An 8,673-nucleotide genomic window follows, 5' to 3' on the forward strand; every position below is an offset into this window, starting at 1 on the left:
TATGTCTTTTCATTCCATGAATGCATGGCATTGGCATGTGCACACCAAATGTTTGATTATTTGCGCCACCCAGCACAGAAAAACAGTTCCTCGATTATGAACACAAGCATGAACGTAGACAACCTTGGAAGAGCTGAATGCGGATGAACTTGAGGCAGTTCTTCTGCAAGGTTAACCTGTTCAACGGGTTAACCTTGCAAGTGCAAACTCGTTGCTATGCTCGTTGTCGTGACCCATTTCCTACCAAAGTTTCTCACTACCTAAACCGTGCCAAGTTCATTGACTCCATTCGACTCACTCTACGCTCCAATACCCTCAACTCCTCACTTCCTTCTCTCATAAACCACCGTCTCTTTGACTCTTTCGTGGTCACTCACGCACTGCGTTCTGCACCTTCTCCAGATTCCGCTCTCTCCCTTGTCGATGCCCTTGAAAAAAGTTCCCGTTTTTCGCATACCCACAACACACTCCATGCACTTGCCACTGTTCTTGCTAAGTCTGGTCGATGCTCTGACCTCAAATCTCTCGTTGATGCTATCCGAGCTAACCAGTTTGGCACTGTTCAGATTAGCTTTATGAATCTCATGCAGTGGCATGCTGCAGCTAGGGACCTTGACTCTGTCCTTCAAGTCTGGGATCAGTATAGACTTGAAAATGACAGTGTCTGAACTGAATCTTATAACATTGTTATGGCTCTTTATGCACACATGGGAAAGGACTTTTTCGCAGGATGATTGATGAAGGGTCGCTTCCTAATTGCTGAAGCTATACTGTAATAATCGAGCACCTTGTGAAATCCTTGAAATTGTCTGAAGCCATGGTGTTGTTTCACCTGTTGCCTTCAATGAGGATCAAACGCACTTTGAAATAGTACTCCGTTCTGATTGAAGGTTTCATGGGTAGCAAACGGTTTGATGAAGTCGGAATTTTGGTTGATGAAATGCAAGGTGATGGAATATTGCCTAGTAGAGGCATGAGTTTGTTGCTACAGCAGATGCAGGAGGAAGGTATTCTTAAGGAGAAGGACCAGTTATTTAGAGAAATTTTGCCCAATGAAAGAATCAAGAATGTGAGTTATTCTATTGATAGCGGTGATAAGGATGAGGATGAGGATGAGGATGAGGATGAAGATGAAAATGAGGGAGAAGATGAGAAGATAAGTGGAGCTTGTCAATGTGATCAAGTTGATGGGATTCATTTAAAACCATGGCTGGATCCGCGGGCTTTGGCCAGTGCCTTGAAGAATTGGAGTCCTGATGAAGTAGCAGCACTAGAGGGTGCCGACTTTGTATGGACAACCAGGTTGGTTTGCAAGATGCTTAGAAATTTCAAAACACCAGAAGATGAGAAGATAAGTGGAGCTTGTCAATGTGATCAAGTTGATGGGATTCATTTAAAACCATGGCTGGATCCGCGGGCTTTGGCCAGTGCCTTGAAGAATTGGAGTCCTGATGAAGTAGCAGTACTAGAGGGTGCCGACTTTGTATGGACAACCAGGTTGGTTTGCAAGATGCTTAGAAATTTCAAAACACCAGAAGTTGCATGGAATTTCCTCTGCTGAGTTGCTAATCAACCTGGATTTACTCATGACAAATACACTATACAAAGAATCATGACCCTTTTAGCACGCCATGGACGTACTGAGTTGGTTGATAGACTCATCTCCAAGATCAGAATGGAGGGAATAAGACTACCATTCAGCGCCATCAGGCTAATCATTGACTTTTATGGGATTTCAAAAAATGCTGATGCTGCTCTCAAGCTTTTCAATGATGATCGAAGACTTTGTGAGCCCATATCAAAAGTTAATCTTATGATTCTATATTCCTCTCCTCTAAGAACATTAACAAAGTGTGGAAGAAATTCTGATGCCCTGGACATGCTTGATGATATGATTTTAAATGGTATTTGCCCAGATATCCAGACATTTTCAGGCCTCGCGCGCTATTTTTCACACCTTGGAGACATAAAAATAGTGCAGAGACTCTTTGCAATGGTTAGGCAGAGCGGTCTAGAGCCAGATGCTTATTTGTTCAAGGTATTAATACAAGGTTATTGCAAGTCAAACAGAGCTGCACTTGCATGGAGGCTATTTGAAGACATGAAGAATTCAGGTCTGGTGCCTGACTCATCCACAAAAGAGTTGCTAGTGAAGAGCCTCTGGAAAGAGGGGAGACGCAGGGAGGCTGCAGCGGTGGAAGAGAGTTGCGAGGAAATAAATATGGTCCTTCCACTCGCATTGCAGGGTCATGTATGGACTGTCAGCTCTGCAGATCTCATAAGAGTTTATAATATTTATTCAAATTGTTTCGCTTAAAAAGGGGGAAGGGGATTTTTCATGCATGAAATTGCACCACACATTATAACAGATGAAAAACAATACCCAAAGTCCTTGAGATTTTTTCAGAAGGGGAGAGGGCTGCAACAATATGTTTAAGTTGCAGTAATTATTAATTATTAGAGTTCTGATGGCTACCGTATGTTTCATTATATCCACTTCATCAAGTACTAGAAATCATATTTGCTTAATCACAAAAATTATTGAACGTCTAGTTGAAGTGTGGAGAGTTACATTCAGTTTGCTGCTGAGTTATGCACTTTGCAGGGAATCTAATAATTATCATTTTTTTTATTGTTATTGGTTATCTTATTGCAATTTTCATTCCCTTTTATTTTTCTTAGAACATTAGTTGGCTTACAAATTTCAGTTTTGATGAATACACAAAAGCTGCACTCAGCTATTCGAAAAAAGGGGAGAGAATGGCGTAAGAGAGGGTAGGTTTAGGAGGAATCTAGCCCCTGTGACTATTAACCTATACCAATTGGCTACATCCATTATTTGGTGCACGTCTTGCTCATCTGCTGAAGACACAGCTCATTTGATTAAAAATTAAATGAAGGCCAATTTGTTGAGGTGTTTTATTACGCTGAATCCAATGCAAATAGACGATTCAACATTCTAAGCTGTTTGTTGCCTGAATAAATTATAGTAGCATATTTTGGTCTTGGGCCCTTATTAAACGTCAAACTAAACATCCCTACGCCAAGAGATCTGTTCTCACATTGCTAGAACTATAAGTCATATAATAGGCTTTTTTATTTTAGTATTGTAATTTAAAAAACTATTTATCAAAATATATTAACTTTGAAACTATTTATCTGTTTGAGGTAAATCTGCCAACGTGGCAAAGGATTTCGCCAAAACGGCTGGTGAAATGTTATCAACTTTCGTCAAAAGAATAACGAAACTAACACTAGGACGCCACGTGTCTCATTCTGATTAATTTTGCAAAAGTGATGACAAAATTGTAATATATTTTTGCCACAAGATTTGGAAAAACTTGTGCGACTTGACACGTGTCTCATTCTAATTAATTTCGCAAAGGTGATGGCGAAATTATAATATATTTTTGCAAAAAGATTAGCGAAACTTGTGGGGGCTTGAAACGTGTCAACATCTACATAATTTCGCATTACGAATGGCAAAATAATATTACTATTTCGCCACCTAAATTGCGAAACAGATAGGCACTTGCCACATGGCTCCAATGTGAAGAAGTTCGCAAATAATGTGGCGAAAGTTGATATCTATATATATCTCACCAAACATCTCATTTATCATTGAATAAGAAGAAGTTAAAAGAAATTCAGGTCAGTATAATTTAATAAATTTATGATTTATTTTAATTTAAATTTGAAATATGAATTTGGTTAGTTATAATTAAATAAATTATTGAGTAAATGAATGAGTATTGTATTTTTAAATTATATTTTGCTAAAAATTAAATATTAATTAAAGTTTATATGTAAAAATTTAGGATGAGTGGAATTGTTATTATTATATATTAGAATGGTAGAATCTATGAAGGAAATGAAAGAGTGAGTTTTGAAGAAAGTAAGAAAGTAATTAAGATAAAGGGAGGATTGAGTTTTGAAGCTTTGAAGAGAAAAATTCATTTGAAACTTAATCTCAATCAGAATGAAGTTATTTTTAGAATAATATCTCGTCTTTTGATTGATGAAAATATTAGACAGTATACAGCTTTGGATATATGTGATGATGAAGATATTGATTACATGATAAGTGCATTTCAACAACAATCTAGTAGAAATGTTATTGAGTTATATGTAAATATTATTGTTGGTGGAAGTTCATCTGTGCCCTTACAGATGATGAATTTAAATTTATTACTTTCACAACAAAACGATGGAACTTATGTCAGTTGTCATTATAGTGAAGGTAAAAATAATTATGTTGTAATATCTTTTAGTAATATATTTAATTGTTGAAATTAAAAATGATAAATTTGTTGCAATAAAGGAGTTAGAAATGATGTTAATGAAGATAATGAAGACTCAGATTATGAGAGTTACAGTGATGAAGATGATGAAGTAGAAATTTCGTTAAGCAGTTCTTCTACTGATGTTGAAGACGTGTTTCATTCCAACTTAAATATACAAGTAACCGAAAATGTAGGAGGTAATGTAGAATAATTTTAAAAATTAGTTGTTTTTAGTTATTTATTTAAATATTAATGCCAAAGATTTATGGAAAATATAATGCAGGGGATACTGTAATTCTTTTCTAGAATGATACTTCACAGTATAAGTATATTAATTGAGAATATCTTGATCAAGAAATGAATGAAGAACATTGTCAAGAAGTGAATTCATGAGTTCAAGGAGATCCATTATTCATTGGCTTGTTATTTGACAGTAAAGAAGATGTGAATAATGCATTAAAACATTATTCAATGAAGATTCATCAAAGTTATTTTATAGTCAAGTCTAAACCAACATGTTTGTATGTTAAATACTTAAACCATAGCAGTGGTTGTCCATGGAGAATGAGGGCTTTATTGTTGAAGAATTCAAACAAGTGAAAAATTACTAGGTAGGGTGGTTCACATACATGTGTTAATATAAGAATTTCTCAAGATCATCAAAAGTTAGATTCTGATTTAATTTGTTCATGCATACTTGGTAAGACAACATTAATTTTGCTTTTTTTTAACATATTTATCCTCATTAACTAGCCCAATTTTATTTTATGTAGGAATGGTGAACGAAGAACCTTTTGTACATATTTCATTGATACAAAAGCGAATCTGTGCTTAGTTTGGATACAAATTTTCATATTAAAAAGCTTGGAAGGCAAAGAAAAAAGTCATTGTTAAAGTATTTGGTGATTGGCATGAATCATACGCTATGTTGTCACATTGGTTATAATACATGCAATTACATGCTCCTGGATCTGTTTATAAAATTGAAACAAAAGAGTATATGGGTGAGCATCAAGTGGATAACAGGTTTAAAGTATTTGAATGATTATTCTGGTCATTCAAACAATGTCATGAAGCTTTTAAATTCTACAAACCTATATTACAAGTGGATGGAACATTCTTATACGGTAAGTATTGTCATACATTGCTCATTGCAACAACTCAAAATAGGAATAATTGTGTCATTCCAATAGCTTTTGCAATTGTTGAAGGAGAAACCTTGTCAGTGTGAGAATGGTTCTTGGCATTGATTGGTTTGCATGTTACAAATAGATCAGGAATTTGTTTGATATCAGATAGGCATCAAAGTATCAAAGGGGCTGTGTCAAATCCACACATTTGGTGGTAACCTCCAAATGCGTATCATGTATATTGCATTCGTCATATTGCCAACAACTTTAATCACCGGTTTAAAAATATAGGATTGAAGAAAGACTTCATCAAATTGGGTATGAATTGTTTTGTTTTACCTAACTATTTGTCATGTTACATTTATTTCACATGGTTTTAATGTTGGTTATGTTATATATGTAGGCTATACACCATCGAAAGTCATACTTGAGCAAAAGTTAACTAGATTTCGTAATGAATCTGAAGATATACAAAGGTAGATTGACTGCATATCAAAAGAGAAATGAACATTATCTTACAATGACGAAGGACGACGTTATGGACACATGACCACAAATCTCTTAGAAGCAGTCAATAAGGTATTGAAAGGTTCTAGAAACCTGCCCATTATTGCACTAGTTAAAGCCACGTATGGACGATTGGTTGAATATTTTGTGAAGCGTGGAGAAGAGGCCATGTCTGACTTTCATAATGGAAGCATGTTTTGTCGTAAAGTCATGTTGCAAATTCAAAAAAATCAATAAGAAGCTTCATCACACCAAGTTCGTCGGTATGACATACAAAGAAAAAGTTTTGAGATTGAAGAAACATTTAATCCAATAACTCAAAGGGGTGGACACAAATGGACTGTTATCTTGGATAGGAGATATTGTGAATGTGGAAGACTCCAATCTTACCGAATTCCTTGTTCGCATGTGATAGCGGCCTATATAGCTGTGAGTACTGATTTTTGACAATATGTTGACCTAGTATATTCCCTGCAATATGTTGTAAATGCATACTCTCCACAGTGGTTCCCCCTTGAAAATGCATGCAACATTGTTACAAATAGTGAATGGAAAGTTGGTGTCTGATGTCGACAGAGCAAGAGGTAAGGGCCGACCAAAGTCAACTCATATTAGGAATGAAATGGATTAGGTTGAGTCACAAACAAGACAAAGGTGTTCCAAATGTAACGAAGTATGTCATAATTGACGCCATTGTCCTCAACAAAACAATGTTCGTTAAATATGTTGGCAACTTGTAGTTTTAACTTTAAATGCATACAATATGTGTTCCTTCATATTGTTTTAATGTTTATTTGGAATGTGATTTATCGTAATTATCACTTGATATGCAATGAAGATCAAAATCTTATATCAATGAAAAGAGGATATTGTTAATAACTAAAGTAAATTCCTTACAAGTTAGCAACAAGTAAAATTCCTTCTAAAATAACATACAATATATAATCATGTCATCCCTGGTCCCTCCGATGTGCTTGATGATCATGATCCTCTGGAGTCAAGATGCATTGTCTCTGTCTATCTCGAGCTCCTCGATGGGAGTTCCGACAAACCTCTCCTAAATTTAGTGCCGCACCAAACTCTACATTAAGATCAATACCTGACTCTATACTATGCATGAATGATGGTACAGGCTCAGCTTGGAGGTATAGGGCATCTGGAGTTAAAAGAGAATGGTGCTTATGAGGAGGTGTCATAAAGAAATCAGGTCGTGGGCTGTAATCTTCTGTTCCTGTAAATGGTGAAGATGGGGGTTGTGATGCCTGGTAGGTACCCTGTGATGAATGGAAATAAGTGGGGCCAGTCAGCAAATAAGTAGACTGAAAGGGAAATTGTGATGGTACAGGGAAGACACCATCAGGTCGCTTTGGCATAGGCGGGACAACCCACTCTACTGCCTGTACTTGTCTTCGTCGACGTTTCAAACCCCTTCCTTCTCTTTGTTGTTGCGGCTGGTCTATATGTAAGATTGGTTGGACAAGGTTACCACTCTGTACAGGAGGATCTGAAGATGACACAAGCTCTAATATGCGATCTTGCTCTTTTTTAAGTGATAAGAGCATCTCAGACAAGTCCTTTAATTCATGAAAGGTAAAGCAATCTTGTCCATCAGTGCTCAAGTAGTGCAATCTCTCCATCGCATCACCCTAAAATGACAAAAATGATTCCTTTTAAATGTTGCTAATAAAAAAACATAATAATGAAAAGAGTGAATCAAATTTCAACATACCGATAAAGTTGATATAGTTGCATCCCTGGTCATCCAACGACTAGTGCGATTAACATATCATCGCATGTATTCTGAATTTGAACTCAGTAAACCATACTAAGGCTCATTAGTCATCACCCAAAGTCGTGTATTCTCCCAAATCTCTAACATAGAACTAAACTTTGATGACTAATCTTCTCCAGTCTTTCCTCTAAGGGTAAGGTCATGTAACTGGTCAGGCTGGTAAGGAGCCATTGGTATATGTTGTACCATACCAAACTGACGTATTACTCGATCAGGTTGATGTCACTCACATACCTGAAAACATATAAGTGGCACCATCTCCCTCCATAAATCCATACCGTCTCTACATATAGGTGGAAGAATATTGATGAGTTCCATATTGTATGGCACCCATACAATCTATATCATGACATAAAAATATGATTAATAACGAAGCAAAGTTCTGTATTGTAAGCAAAACTAAAGTATAAAAGTAGACTATAATACCTCATCACATGCTAGACGATAAAAAATATATCTATAGTACTGCACATCTTTCTTCTCCTTTCTTATACCCTACGATAACCATATGCAAATAATTTTGACCATAAAAACATTAATTCAAACAAATAACATTATACATACACTCCTAATGCGCAGAAAAACTGACAATAACAACTTACCTAACACTGTACGGAAGATAGGGACGCGTATAAGAGGGATTTATAGGTGCTATTTGGGAAAATCTATCCCAAGCCCACATCACAATCAACGCAGCAAGTCCTCCAATAGCAACACGATCAATGTTGGTGGCCATGCATAGCTCTAGGTACAAATAACTTAGAATTGCAGAACCCCAACTATATTGATCGGTCAACTCAAAATCTTCAAGCAAAGGCAAGTATCTCACAGATACCCTACTGCTGGAGTGATCAGGAAGCATAAACCCTCCAATAAGCCTCAATATATATGCCCTAGCAAATCGAGTAATCTGTAGTGAAGTCTGATTATGCATGGCAATATGAGTGAAGTGCTCATCCAA

General features: G+C 36.3%; 1 pseudogene; it reads left to right on the plus strand.

Moving 5' to 3' along the window:
- The first annotated feature begins 31 nt into the window (after positions 1 to 31).
- LOC113870274 lies at positions 32 to 6,551 on the plus strand (annotated as a pseudogene).
- The last annotated feature ends 2,122 nt before the right edge of the window (positions 6,552 to 8,673 follow it).

Source organism: Abrus precatorius, unplaced genomic scaffold (assembly GCF_003935025.1).
Source record: "Abrus precatorius isolate BTA unplaced genomic scaffold, Abrus_2018 Scaffold6, whole genome shotgun sequence".
In the NCBI taxonomy this organism is placed as follows: Eukaryota; Viridiplantae; Streptophyta; class Magnoliopsida; order Fabales; family Fabaceae; genus Abrus; species Abrus precatorius.